Raw genomic sequence first — 15,218 nt, 5'->3', positions numbered from 1 at the left:
CAAAATCTTGCCTTTAGTCATAACAAAACATTGATGAAATCATACTAGTAATCAGATTTTTAAAATGCCGAAATTGTTGTTGTAATAAGCAATGAAAACCACATTAACTTTTCACTTCACTTTATAAACAGTCGACGAAACAGTTCATGTGTAGATGACGTGTAATTAATTTTAAAAACTGGCATTTAGCTATAAAGTTTAAATATAATTATGAACAAGTTTTCATATAAATAAACTGTAATCAAATATCTATCATCAATTATATGAATCACCATAATTTTTTAGTCAATTGCAACATAAAAGATTTACGATTTAGCTTTTCTTCACTACTTGTCATTAGGCCAAACAGTTCATTACAGAAAATAAATACTGCAATAAAGACAAACATTATCCGGTAAACTAAATAATTCCAATAGTAAAGCATAGCTAAGTAATGAAAGGATCCAAAGAGCGTGTAGTTTGTGTTTTTGACATGACAAATTCTAATAAATAGATGAATGCCGGCTGCACGCATGAAAAAGGATGACTCATTGTCCCGTTACACTCATTGTATGCTTGTGCAGCATCTATCTCTCTTCCACTAAATTGGACTACCATCGTTTTGACTTTTTCGAGGCACATTAAACATGAAACACTCCCATTCGTTTCCTACTTTTCCTATCATGGTCCTATCCTTAACAGAATAACACAGATTGGAAGAAGTTAAATAGCAAACATGTATAAAAGTTATAGTTAAGATAATCTCTTCGTTAAAGTAATAAACATATTTGAATTAATGAGTGCAAATAAAAGTAAATTTATCAATTAAATTATAGATTTAATTTCACTCCTTTGTATCCATACAAAATAGTGATAATTCAATAAAAATGATTCAATTTTATTCATAAAACTATGCAATCATTTCATCAATGTTTCGTAATGACGTCACGTTAAACTATCATCCGTAAACCGACTTTACAGACAACCAATTTTTTTGCTTTCAATATTAACAGTGATAATGTGACAACACAGCTTCAATGCTGGTTTTTAAAGGAATGAGACAGCCTCAATTGTCTAGAGGTCAGCGTTCCACACTACAAACACAGATGTTTTGGATTAAAGTCTTGCTTTGGGCAAGTTGAGACATAAAGAACACAATGAAATTAATAAATCTTTTTTACTTATTCATAAAGGAAACTGTTTTTTAGTGGGTGTCTGTGCTTTTGATGAATCGAAAATGTGTGATTAAGGAAACTGCTTATGGTTTTATCACAGTGGGTGCAATAGTGAAAGTATCTCATTTCAGTTTGTTAGAAAGAAGCAATTAGTAGTAAACAATGTTTTTAGAAGAGTGAATACACATTTTACACATGTTATAACATCTTTTATTTTATCTTATTTTATTTCATGGTAGGACACAGCACATACTTTGTCCCCTACCCACGTCCCTCCATCTCCACCAAATTCCTACAGCCTGCGTAACATGATTCTTAAAATTGTATTTTTACTTACAATTCTAACTTAACATTGCTTTCTTCATGACTGTGATAACATTGCCAGACAAAGTCCCATGCTTAATATTTGCAGAATTAACCCATGCATCAATTACACAATCTTATTAGCCTATACGAGTTAAAAAATTAACTCAGCATTGGTAGTTTTCACATAATACATACTTTCTTCTCATTTACGCTTCCTTCTTGACATCACAAGTACAGTATTGCTGTTTTAGCAAATTCCATTCACATGCTAAGTACAGGGTTTTCGGAAATTGCTAGGGGCAAATTTACAGAATGGTTTTTGTTAAGGAACATTATGTCAGGAAACGTAAACCTACAAAATTACAGGCGCAAACAGTAAAGCACAAACTTGTATTTTGCGCTCATGTAGGCACCACACCAGTGGCTGAGAGGAGCACGGCAAAGAGCAGCGAGTAGATACATACTAGCAACCAGCACAATGGGTGGTGGTTGTAGTACATTTACATGTGTTTACACAATTGGCTTTGGGTGGATAGCGCAATATTAGTTACGGCCACTTTCTAAACCACACATTTTAGAGCTGTTAAAAGATTTGCCACTTACTCTGAGGAACAATATGTATCTGCATGACTATGCCTCGCCCACTCATCACATGCTGTGCGACAGTATCTCAAAACCTTCTCCAAACGATAGGTGGAGCGGTGTGGTCCGGTAGCGTGGCCACTCGATCATCAGATCTCACACCTCTCGGCTTCTACCTATGGGGCCACATTAAGAGTTACATCTACATAAAACCTGTTGAGGCGGCTGTGGAATTACACTGATATCTGAAAGTTCAGAATAGTTCAGCGGAAGGCTGCGAGAATCCTGAAATATGCAGCTACGACCTGAGCCCCTAAATAGACACAGAAAAAAAGAGTTCAAATAGTTCAGCAGAGGGTGGCGAGAATCCTGGAATATGCAGCTATGACTTGAGGCTTCACGGGAGAAAACACACAAAGAAGCTGGAAAGGCTGTTTAAATTTGATAAGGGGGCAGAATTCTACCAAGAATCCCCTTATGGAGTAAACCTTGAATAATTGTTGCTTCGGATGTGGAGGACTGAGAAGAGAATGTACTAGTGTCTAGTAAGGACAAGAAAGAATTGTACATAATTTGATTTGTATGTGCGGATATTAAAGGTTAATGAGATTTGGGCGGGAGGGGGGGGGGAAAGCATTGCGAGAGAATGTGTGTAATATGTTTATTAGACTATATTTAGATGTGCAATATATTAGGTGTTATGTACACACACACACATATGTATGTGTATATATATATATATATATATATATATATATATATATATATATATATATATATATATGTATGTATATATAATGAAGTTTAATTGCTTTTAGTAGATTATTTGTGTTGAAGAAATTGATGAGTTTGAATGAGAACTTTAGAGCGTACTCATTTTGAAATTCTTTAAGTCCTTTGATGGTTATGATTGAGATATTTTGATAGAAGTGAATTTTGTAATGAATTAACTAATCAGTTATAATAAGATTTTGTGTGATATTGTATATTTAATTTTATATCTCATAAAATAGAGCACCATTTAATATTCAAACAATATTAATGTGAGCACAAGCACTGCTGAGCTTTCATAATGAATAGGAAAGTGGTGAGCTTTTACTTACTGTGCATAGATATGATAATTTAGATTATTTGTGTTGTTTGTATTGATGTTAATTTTTGGTAACGAAGTTTTTCCCAGAAGGTTAAGTGTTTGTTTACACTTCCAAGTGATCATAACTTAAATAAATAGTGGAATATGTTACATTAGTTACATAAAAAATACTTAAATTCAAGACAATTTATAAATTTTTAAATGGTGTTTTGTTTGTATTCAGAATTGGAATCCATTAAACTCAGTAGTTGTGAAAAGCTTTGCAGTCAAGGAAATTTTTGTGGTTTAGTAGCAAATCAAAACTAGTAAATACTGATGAAAAATTATGTTACAGAATATTTTTTCATTACAATTTTTACATTTAATTGCCTCCCCAATATCCACTTATTTGAAACAACTGCAAGTCTATAATATTAAAATAAAAAATCTAAAATACTTTCTTTCAATTACTTACATGTGTTTGAATATTTTTTTGGGTGTTATGATTTTTCAAATATTTTACCAGTACTTCACTGTTTTAAAGACTGGTTAGGTTAGGTTCATAACAAATCTTTTAAATTGATGTTCACATTTGATGAAATTACGATAATTACATTTTAAATTGATAGAATAGTTTCTAATCAACTGTTAAAATAATTAAACATTTTTGACGTGACGTCTAATAAATCGATGAACGCTGGCTGCACGCACAAAAAATTGTCCCACTACGGATGTGTTTACGCATGCGTGGCATCTCTCTGGTATGTTGCGGACGGTAAAGAGAACTCGGCCGGCACGTGGCGGCGTACTGGTTCGAGGTTATTGTTGTGCACCGTGCCACGGGAGTATATTCGCAAGGAAATGGCGTTCTTACAAGTACGTATTATTTTAATTACTAGTGTAAATCAGTATATTTAAACAGTGTTGTATGAGTATGGTTTTAGCTGTGTAACTAAATATTTATTGCTGGTATGATACTTTTCACGCTTTAGTTTGACATTAGTAATTATTTGTCATGAGTTATTATTTGATCTACTAAATCACAAACTGTATTATAGTTATGAGCCCACGAGCGTGTAAATATTTCGAGTCCAACAGAGAATAAGCTAGTTAAAACAAATTCAAACAAATATTGTCCGTGGAATATTATTAATTTATACCATCTGAAACCATTATTCTCAATATGGTCTCGTGGCCGTGTGGTTAGTATGGATGACTTCCAATTTAAAGGTAATCAGTACGAATGTCGGCAGCTGCAATTTTTTTTTTTGTACTTGTAAAAAATAAATACGGCGCACGCAACATTTCAAAAGTAATAAATATATTTGAATTAATGAATGCAAATAAAATTAAATTTATTAATTAAATGGTACATTTCATTTCACTCCTTTGGATCCATACAAAATAGTGATAATTCAATAAAACTGATTCAATTTTATTCATAAAAGTATGGATAGGTAGATTTTATCATACAAAAGATAGAAAAATTAAAAAAAAAATTTCTTCCTCAAAGAATATAATATTTTTAATGCCTAAATGGTTTGGTTGCAAAAACCTATCACGGCTCAGTCTCAGGCCGAATATGATATTTCATTTTCTTCTGGATAAATCATTTCATCAATGTTTTGATATATGACGTCACGTTAAACTATTGTCCGTAAACCGACTTTACAGACAACCAATTTTTTTTAAATAGATACATCTAAAATAACCTAACTAACCATGAAACTATTCTTAAGTAATTTAATTGCTGCTAACCTAGCAAAATGTCACACAATTTTTAATCTAAAAACAACAATTAACCACTTGTTAAAAGAGTAATCTACTGTTAAACTACTTGTATTATAACGACCTGTTAGAGAATGAATTAAAAACATGTCACAAAGTAAAAAAAAATCATTCTGGATTTTTATTTTTTTCTGAAAAGAGGATCTTCTTCAGAATTACCCGAAAAACATTTCTTTGCGAAACCTTCAGGGAACATAAGCAGTAATCAAAAAAAACATTACAGGAATAAATTTTTTTGTAAAAGAGGCAGTTGTAATGAGTTACAAGATTTGAGCTGGGTAAGATGTGATAGGCTCCTTATCCCTTTGTATTAGCGCAGTGGACTAATGGAATAAAATAATAGTCTTGCTTCCTACTAATTGTACATAATGCAACTATTAAAAGGAACCTAATTTCCTAGATTATGTATGTGTTCATGTTGAAAATTCCCACTGAGTATTTTAAATTTTGCTACCCAAACCTAACATAAATAAATGATCACAACAATTCACATATTTTTAATGTAGCTATCCTCGACAAACCTAACTGTTCACACAAATTAATACTGTTTTTAATGTAGCTGGCTTTGCCTAAACAACTATTCAAAACGGTAAAAAGGTAGAGTAGCTGTATTTGCGAAAAAAAATGTTAAAAATCCCAAAATACTTTTATTATATGCTCTTTCACTTCCTCTTTTCATTATACCCAGCAGAGATAAGAAATTCTAAATACTTTAGGAGATATTGGATTTTTTAATTTTAATAGTTGGGCGATATTTGTTAACAAAAATTTAAAAATTCCAAAAATACTTTTATTCTATGCTCTTTAACTTCCTCTTTTCATTTAACCGGGCGGAGATAAGAAATTCGAAATACTTTAGGAGATATTGAATTTTTTAATTTTCATCACAATACCCGTGCATTCATGCGGCATTAAGCATTGTTTCTTGTTTACGAGTATGAATTTTTTTTTTCGCGACTTAGGTGAACATCATTTTCTACTAATGGCAAAGGAATTGTACCTGCCTCTAACTTAGGTGAGTTTTTAACGTTTCAAATTTTAATGTTTTATTTGTTATTTGGATATTGTTGCGCAAGTAATAAGTAAAAAAAAATTACGTGAGTTCCAACTGTTCATCCTTTGTCACGGTTTGTTTGGTCAGGTCAGTTACATTATAAATACTTTAAAACTAAACAACCATTAAAATTAATTCACATTATTTTTAATGTCCTCTTAGTTTGAAAGGATTTATAATGTAACTGACTTGACTTAATCGACCATTTTAATTAATTAGGCATTCACGAACACACTGCAAAATAAAAAAATTGCGGCAATCGAATGATAGCACAGGTCTTGTATTACAAAATAAGAACGGTGATATCTCCTAAAGTATTTGGAATTTCTTATCTCCGCCGGGTTTAATGAAAAGAGGAAGTGAAAGAGCATATAATAAAAGTATTTTCGGATTTTTAACATTTTTTTTCGCAAATACCGCTACAGTACTTATTTACCTTCAAAACCATGTGTCTAACCTAACCAACCATTAAAACAATCTTACAGTAAATTAAATGTAGCTAACTTTACCCTAACTGTTCAAAATTGAAAACTACCAATAAATTACTTGAAATATTGTAATATAGTCATCAAACAGAATAATAACTTAAAAATATCAAATTCAGGCTTTCATTTTTTTTTTAAACAAATATTCTAGAAAATTTCTAAACCCTCTTAAAGCAAGTTTTTGTAGCAAAAAATAAATTTATTCTAAACTAAAAATGGTTCTTTTTCCCATGAATTTAAATTGTTTCGACTTAACAAACTAATTTATTTTTTTGTTTTTCATAGATATATACCTTAAATATAAAAAATCAACAAAATTGATCTCTGTCTATTATGCCTAAAATCAACAAAGATGATCTCTGTCTATTATGCAAACTAGTTGCTCCTTATGCAGTTCTAAAAATTATCTGCATGCAAAACAGTAAAAAAAAAACTATAAAAGCAACAAAATAACAAAATAAACAAGTTGGTTATAAATACAAAGTACAAAATGGTGCAACAGACTGTCATATAGGCCGAAATCACAACAGGCGGTCACCCCCCCCCCCCTTCCCAAAGTCCATCAATCACGTGACATACAGCCAATAACATGGCCCGAATAATTCCGTCCATCCGTCAAAAAGCTTGGCAACTTCATACTTTTGATGGACGGCTGAAACTATAACCTCCAAATGTCAGTTAGGTGTTTGCGTGTCGAATTAAATATTATAAGGTATTCAAGTTAAAAAAAAGTTTGAACACATTAGAAAATCAGTTTTTTGAAACAAAATAGGTCTGACACGTGTATTAATTACGTATTGTAACACTGGGAATGTGAAAATAAATACTAAGAGTGAAAAATAATTGAGTTTAAACAGTTATAAGTACTTAATTTACATTACTGTTTAACTAATATAAATGGAAAAATACTATGACGGACGAGCCGAATGTTATAATCACTAAGCGGCTGGAGGCTGACGGACGGGCGCGACGGGCTATCGTAATTCAGGTTATATATACCATTGCAAATACGAACACTACACAAAAAATAGCTAAAATATTAAAAATATTGCCAAACAGAAAGATAAAGGCCGGGCTACATTCACAATAGCACGCAAACAGCACACAGATAGCACACACGCACAGAGATAGCACAGAGCTTGATGCTACATTCACGCACAACACAACACAAAAGAATACCGGAAGCATTCAAAAAAACCTAATTTGAAGAAATAATGTACATAGCTATAAAACCACAAATAGATATTTAATTGATGTCAGTTATAAACGACTATGTAAATCATATAAGTTTTGGAACAATTAAAATTTTAATGATCTTAAGTTTGTGTAAACTTATATTATTGATAAGATGTTTTTCTTTAAACTTAAAAATGTGTATTTATATATATTATTATTATGTATTTTCAATGACAATGTCTATTGCACCCTGTGTCTAATGACAATAAATATTATCAATTATCAATCATCAATGTACTATCAAATCCGGCTTCTTTAACACATTCATATACGGACTTCCAAGCATTTAATTTAGCTTCTTAATTTTTGTATCCTGCGGATCCCCTGTCATCAAAATATTCTTACTTTCTATTACAGCTATCAAATAGCTATCAAATGTGCCTTCCATTTTTATGTTATCCCTACAGTGCATGCTAATTTTAAAAATCCTGAAATAATTATTTTTAGCTGCAATAGTAGTTTCTAGAAGACAAAAAAATGTTTAAAAAATTTCTTTTACAATTTTAATAAACAAAGATTAGTAAAAATCGATATGTGCCAATCGGCTACATCATGGATACAAGTTTTACATGAGATACTAAGGTATATCTTTATTTATTTCAATTTAAAAATAACTAGTAATTATGTTTTGAACATGCAAAACAATGACATAGTAATAACAATAGCACATTAAAAATGACAACAGGTCACACAGTATGTACATTTTCAGGAGCCAACGAAAATAAATATAATAAAAACACAAAACTATTACTGCTTTCAATGTTTTTTCTTTTACAATTTGACTTTATCAATAATAATTTACAAAAGAACAGTAATAGCACCCATGCAGTCAAAAATAAAAATTACAAACATAATTCTTTTTACATTCTAAAAATGTTACTTGTAAAATTCTTTAACAATCTTTGCTCACAAAAAAAAATACTTTAAAGAACTACACATGATATGCCTTGAAACAGTTGTTCTTACTGTTCAAGCACAAAGGAACCTTACACTTTTCACATTCAATTACTGTGAAGCCCTTACAACCGGGCAATTTGCAACGCTGTTTACAGCTTTTAGAAGTGTGGACTGGCCAGTGGGCAACCTGGTCCTTTCTCACATCTTGTGATGGTGTGGGAGCAGCCGCTGACTTCCTTTTCTTAGCAGCTACTTGCGGGGAGAAAGTGCTTGGTCTGCCACGTTTTGGAGTTGGTTTGGAGCTGACTCTGCACAAAGTGTCTCCCAGTTCAGCCCTGAAGTCAACCAATTTCATAGGCTGTGATGCTGCAGGTTGTCCGGTATCTCGTCTGTTGTCTTTCCGGCATCTATTGTGTAGAATCCATGCATTTATGACAGCTAAGTCCACAAGATGGTAGAAAACACGAAAATACCATTTTCGGCTCCTCATGATAATTTTATACCTTCCCAACAAGCTGTCAAGAAGGTCCACACCACCCATATGCTGGTTGTACTCAGTTATCACAAACGGACACTTCACAACTTCGTAGCTTTTAGTGGAACGGTTGAACCGGCTTACCTCAGTTGTTGGGTCAGTTCCAGCATAGGATGACAGCATTCTGACACACTTGTTGTCAACCCACATGACGGAAGATATATCTTGACCATCAAGAGATGCCACATATTCATACACCGAACCTCGTGGCACAGATTTGGGTAAATATTTACAATCGCGGTAGATGCCAAAAAAAATGCTAAAAATCCGAAAATACTTTTATTCTATGCTCTTTCACTTCCTCTTTTCAAATCAACCGGCGGAGATAAAAAATTCCAAATACTTTAGGAGATATGGAATTTTTAAATTTTGAACATGTAGAGTAGCGGTATTTGCGAAAAATAATTCTAAAATCTGAAATTACTTTTATTATATGCTCTTTCACTTCCTCTTTACATTAAAACCAGCGGAGATAAGAAATTCCAAATACTTTAGGAGATATCGAATTTTTAGATTTTCATCACAATACATGTGAATTCAGGCGGCCACCATTGTTTCTTGATTACGAGACGAGTATGATTTTTTTCCGCGTAGGTGAACCGACCATTGTTGCTTGTTTACTTTTTATTTTTTTTATTTTCGCGACGTAGGTAGAACGACATCATCATTTTCTACTAATGGCAAAGGAATGTACCCGCCTCTAACGTATGTGTTTTAAACGTTTCAAATTTTAATGTTTTATTTGTTGCGCAAGTAATAAGTAAAAAAATTACGTGAGTTCCTACCGTTCATCCTTTGTCCCGGTTTGTTAGGTCAGGTCAGCTACATTATAAATACTTTAAAACTAAACAACCATTAAAATTAATTTATATTATTTTTAATGTCTGCTTAGTTTGAAAGTATTAATAATGTAACTGACCTGACCTAATCGACCATTTTAATTAATTAGGCATTCACGAACGGTAAATCAAGACGCACATAAAGTTCTGCCATTCCCGATTAGACCCGAACCATTTACCTTCGGCCAACCTCGGTTTTATTTATTAATATTTATATTTCCCTGTTTATTTTAATGTAGCTATACTAACCTAACTAACCGTCCATAGTGTTTTAAAGTGTTTTAATGTAGCTAACCTAACATAACATAACATAACTATAATAAAAGTATTTTCAGATTTTAATAGATACTCCTAAACAAGCAACAATGTAGTCGTTCACCTACGTCGCGGAAAAAAAAATCATACTCGTCTCGTAAACAAGAAACAATGGTGGCCGCCTGAATTCACAGGTATTGTGATGAAAATTTAAAAATTCGGTATCTCCTAAAGTATTTGGAATTTCTTACCTCCGCCGGTTGTTTTGAAAAGAGGAAGTGAAAGGGCACAGAATAAAAGTATTTTCAGATTTTTAGCATTTTTTTTGGCATCTACCGCGATTGTAAATATTTACCCAGATTTGATTTCCTTTGCTGTTTTCAGTGAAGGAAGTTTTCAGTTAGGAATTCGATCTGCTCTAACAGTTCCCAGACAAAAAATTCCGTGTGACTTCAGATAAACTTGCAGGCCAACTGAATTGTAATAGTTGTCACAGTACACTTTATGGTTTTTGTGTTTAGGAATGAGCCTAGAAAACCTGACGACAACATTGCTGCTGGCTCCCAAATTAGGTTCTGTGGTCAACCGCAAATGATCAGCATTCTCCTGTCCTGTGTACATCTCGAAATCATATGCATAACCTGTCATTCCACTCAATACAAAGAATTTATAGCCATACTTGTGTGGCTTGTCAGGCATGTACTGCCGAAGGTGGTGTCTGGCTTTTGTTGCACACATCTGCTCATCAACAGAAAGCCTTTCCTCCAAAGGAATGGACGAAAACCTTTTTTTCAGTGTGTCTACTACAGGCCGAATTTTATGTAGCTTATCATGTCCTGGCTCATTGTGGGGGACAAGTGTTTTGTTATCGTTGAAATGAAGGAACTGCCTGATTTTTTCCAAACTTGTTTACAGGCATTGTTTCCTGAATAGTTGCAAGGCCGATTTTCGGGTTCCAATACGATCTGACATTTTTTGCTGTCATTACTGATGTTAGAATACATATTCCAAGGTACGCACGTAGCTCAGATTTGGAAAATGCTAAAGGCTTGTTTGGATTTACTTGACAGCTGTAATGAACGGTTTCTGCTACAATTCTGTCAAGCAGCTCATCTGTAAAGAAATACCGGAAAAAATCATACGGAGTTTCAAGTTTCAAAATTTCTTCTGGTAAATCTTCACTACCAGTGAACTGGATCTGCTCATCTGTCAAACTGATTTTTTTGTTTTTCCAGGTAATGCCTCTGTACATTTCTGCTTGTGAAATTTTCTTTGGATTTTTTCTTGTCTTTCCACTGTGTGTAGCTGAAGTTGAGGGGCCAGGAACACATTCTATCTCACTAGTTTCATTCTCAATTATCTCCTCTGCCAGATCTATACCATAGTCGTCTTCAAATGTGATACTCGGTGCAATACTACTGACATTATCATGGTCTTGAATCGGGTCTTCTGCCTCATCTAATAGACGACTGAAGACAGTGTCGAAATTTGTTGTGGCATTTCCTTTTTTATTTACTTTTTGAAGGTTGGTAAAAAGATCTAAGTCTTCAATATCGGAAGGCAACTCAATTTCGTCTTCACTCGCATCAAACAACATTGTTATCAAGGCAGAATTCAAATTCTCACACAAAAGTTATAGCAATGTCACTTGGTACATGTAGACTCACATGTCATGGTGTAGCCGATTGGATACACAACTTAAATCTCAGATAATATATAAATTAATGGTTTTAAAATTGTAAAACCAGTAAATTTATTAACTAAAACAAAAAATAAAAACAACAATAATTTCTCTTACGTTTAAGAATCAATCTTCTAACGAAAATAAACTGATAAACAGGACGAAATATTCGCTTGCACATGTCAATGAAACCACCTATCAAACAATGGGTGGAAAATGTATCCAGGGTAATCACCAAACATTTAAAATTTTTATACATTATCTATGGATGCCATAGAACATGCCTACTAAAGAGAAGAAAGAATTTTTAATACAGTGAAATTGTTTACATAGAAAATGTAGGAACTGTGACAATTGGCTACACTATGCATTGTAGGGTTTTATCATGTGTTTGAAAACAATAACAAACCACTCAAGTCAACAGCACCAATACTTTCGTGACAATTGTTCTTTGTAAGCCCACTAGGACTACAGTACCTAGTACTTAAAGTGTTTGCTGATTGGCTACCACCAGGGTCGCGCACAGAAAATAACCTAAAAGTTAAAAGTTAATGAACTTTCTGTGCGCCGATCCTGTGCTATTTTTCTGTGCGCGTGCGATTTGCCAATGTGGCAGCTCATATCTAATAGTATATGTTGAACTCCTGTGCGTCTGTGCTGTTTACGTGCTATTGCGAATGTAGCCCGGCCTTAAGCTTAAACACGCATAACAATATTACAACAGGACCAGACAAATTAAATTTAATAACGAAAACATTTAAAACAACCATGAATTAGATGTTTACTAATATCAACCTTCATAACACTATAAAATTAAATAGCTTCAAAATATTATTTGACACAAAATTCGAAGATAAAAAATCTAAACACTAACCAGCAATAATAGTTGCCACCTTGGTCAAGAGCCATATATATACGACACGACCAAGTGGACCAACACCAAATATAAACATACAGTACGCATCCATGATGGTTTAACAGTAAAGTTGCTATTAAAAAAATATCAACCCAAAAAGATTTAAACCATATTTATATATATAAAAAAAATAAACATAAATGTTCTACACAAAATTTAAACACGAGATAGATTAAATAAAAATCACGTTAAAAAACCTCTTCAGCCCAAAATTATTTAATATTTAAAAAAAGTTATTAGAAAACAATTAGCAAAACACTGCAATATTCACTTAAATCCTGAAATAACTGTAAAATTACCTTTAAAAATATATAAACTATAGTATAACAGTATTAACGAGGGCGGAAATATTTTATTGTTTGTTTACAGACACATACACTTTGTTTTATGTCTTAAATATATTTTAAGGCATTTTCGATACGTTGCGGTTTGAGATGTTTACTTAAGTTATAATTATATTGTCATTTTTAATTCGTTGTTTTCTTTTGATTTCTTGGACAGCACCTTGTAATTACTGAGGCTTTCCGGCGCCTCTAACAAAGCATCTGAAGCCGGAAATCATGGGCTATGGAACATTTTGGTCCTCCTGGAACTTGTGCAGCTTCCCATCAGGAGATCCTGGTGGAAGGGATTAAATAACAATTAAATATGCATGTGCGAGCGCCTCTGTTAATTTTTGTTGTTCCATGAAAGTGCATTGAACATTGTGTAAAAACGATTTCGCGCGATTCATCTCCAGATTCATACAGTAAGTATCTGTATGTGTGGTACAAAGTAATTAAATTCAGATAGGCCATTTTGGAAAAAAATATTAAAACATTTTAAAGTGCTACCTAACGATTATAGGCCTAATTACACTACCAATGATCTAAAGTGTGGCCTAAACCTAAAACTATTTGAAGGGCTAAGGATTAGAAGGGGGCTATCAGCCAAAATTGCGAAAATGACTTTCCAGCATATTATTATAGGAAATTTCGTGTAGAATTCGTTGGTATCATTGGTTTTGTCCGTAGCCCACTTTAAACACTCAAAATATAGTTCTAAACTTCTCGAGCTGCATTTTCTGGCAACATTATAATGGAGCTATCAACCAATAATATTATAACGGGGCTATGAACCACATGCCAAAGAACAAAACAATGAAAAAAAGTTGTTTGGTGAAAAGAGAAATATTTGAATGTACAAAATGAAAACTCAGCGTTTTGTAGTAGTTCAATACAATACTTATATTTCCAAACAAAATCTTCTTTTCACTGTTCTCAAACATTATGAATTGGTTGATATCACCCTTCTAATCCTCAGCCCTTCATTTGTTTACATTCGTTACTATCGTGCCCCGAGTCCTATTATTATTTAACAAAAACACAATCAGATGAACAAGGACCACTACAGTCTAGAGATCTTCAGTGCAGACTTTTATGTTCTACTGCGCTGAATTAGTCAGACTCTACTATATAAAAAACAGAGATTTAAAATTTCAATAAACTGTGAAAGTTCTAACCTGAACTATACCTACTGACTTTTGTGTAGATTGTGTCCGACATATTTAGCATCATTAGTATTATTTGACGTCGTCCCGACCATGACCTCTAAGCCCGTGCTCCGCACCGCTAATACCAGATACCATTTTCGGAGTGCAAAACTATCCCAGCGGGAATGAGTCAGGTGAGAGCCTAGAGCGTGACCCTGACGCCGCCGTCAGTGCACCCTCTGAGAGCACAGGCCGTTATGTGTCCTCAACACCTGATAAGTGCCGCGCCCCGAACACGCCCGTGCGCGCAACGTAGTGCAGTGCCCCGAAGGGCGTGACGTCAGTCACGGCCTCCTACGTGTGCAAAGCGCCCGGCCAGGTGTGGCACTGCGCAAGGGTATTATTTATTCATGCATTTGATAAGACAAACAAAAACTAACAAGTTTAAATTCAGTATTAATTAATGTTTATTTAATGATCATGTTATAAAGGGTAATCATTCACAAAACTGGCCGAAGTCATCTTCCCACGCTCCGCAGTTTTCCCGCGGAATTTCCCCCCTCCCTGGCCAAGGCGGCCAGGGAGGTTAGTCAGTCGCCATCCAGCACTCGCCCGGGCTGGCAGCCCACGCACGGGGAGCCTTCAACTTTCGCGCCAACATCCTGTAACTGCAATAGGTAATTATAGCCATATCGTTTTTATATCAGCTCCCCGGTCGGCCCAAATTGGCCGTTAGCGATCACGCGCGGTCTACTAATAAAATGTGTAGTCCATCAGGGACTTTTTATATCCTACGTAATTAATTAGGTGGCCCACCGTGGCACCTGCGCCTCACGCTATAACGCCCCACCTCGGGACATAGTTCATTGCCCACGCAGGGCGGCACTGCGCCAAACGCGACCATAAACATACGGACGAGTCATCAACTGGGGCGTGCCACGGCCACG

General features: G+C 34.1%; 1 long non-coding RNA gene across 1 annotated transcript; it reads right to left on the bottom strand.

Moving 5' to 3' along the window:
* Window positions 1–1,341: 1,341 nt before the first annotated feature.
* LOC134527246 (uncharacterized) lies at window positions 1,342–7,584 on the bottom strand. The gene is made up of 2 exons (XR_010074133.1): window positions 3,590–7,584; window positions 1,342–2,218 (listed from the first exon to the last, which is right to left on the bottom strand). It is a non-coding gene; the product is annotated as an uncharacterized LOC134527246 (long non-coding RNA).
* Between the last annotated feature and the right edge of the window lie 7,634 nt (window positions 7,585–15,218).

This window comes from Bacillus rossius, chromosome 1, assembly GCF_032445375.1.
Source record: "Bacillus rossius redtenbacheri isolate Brsri chromosome 1, Brsri_v3, whole genome shotgun sequence".
NCBI lineage: Eukaryota > Metazoa > Arthropoda > Insecta > Phasmatodea > Bacillidae > Bacillus > Bacillus rossius.
Note: the sequence above shows the minus strand (reverse complement) of the source record. Positions and strands in the feature narration are given on the sequence as shown.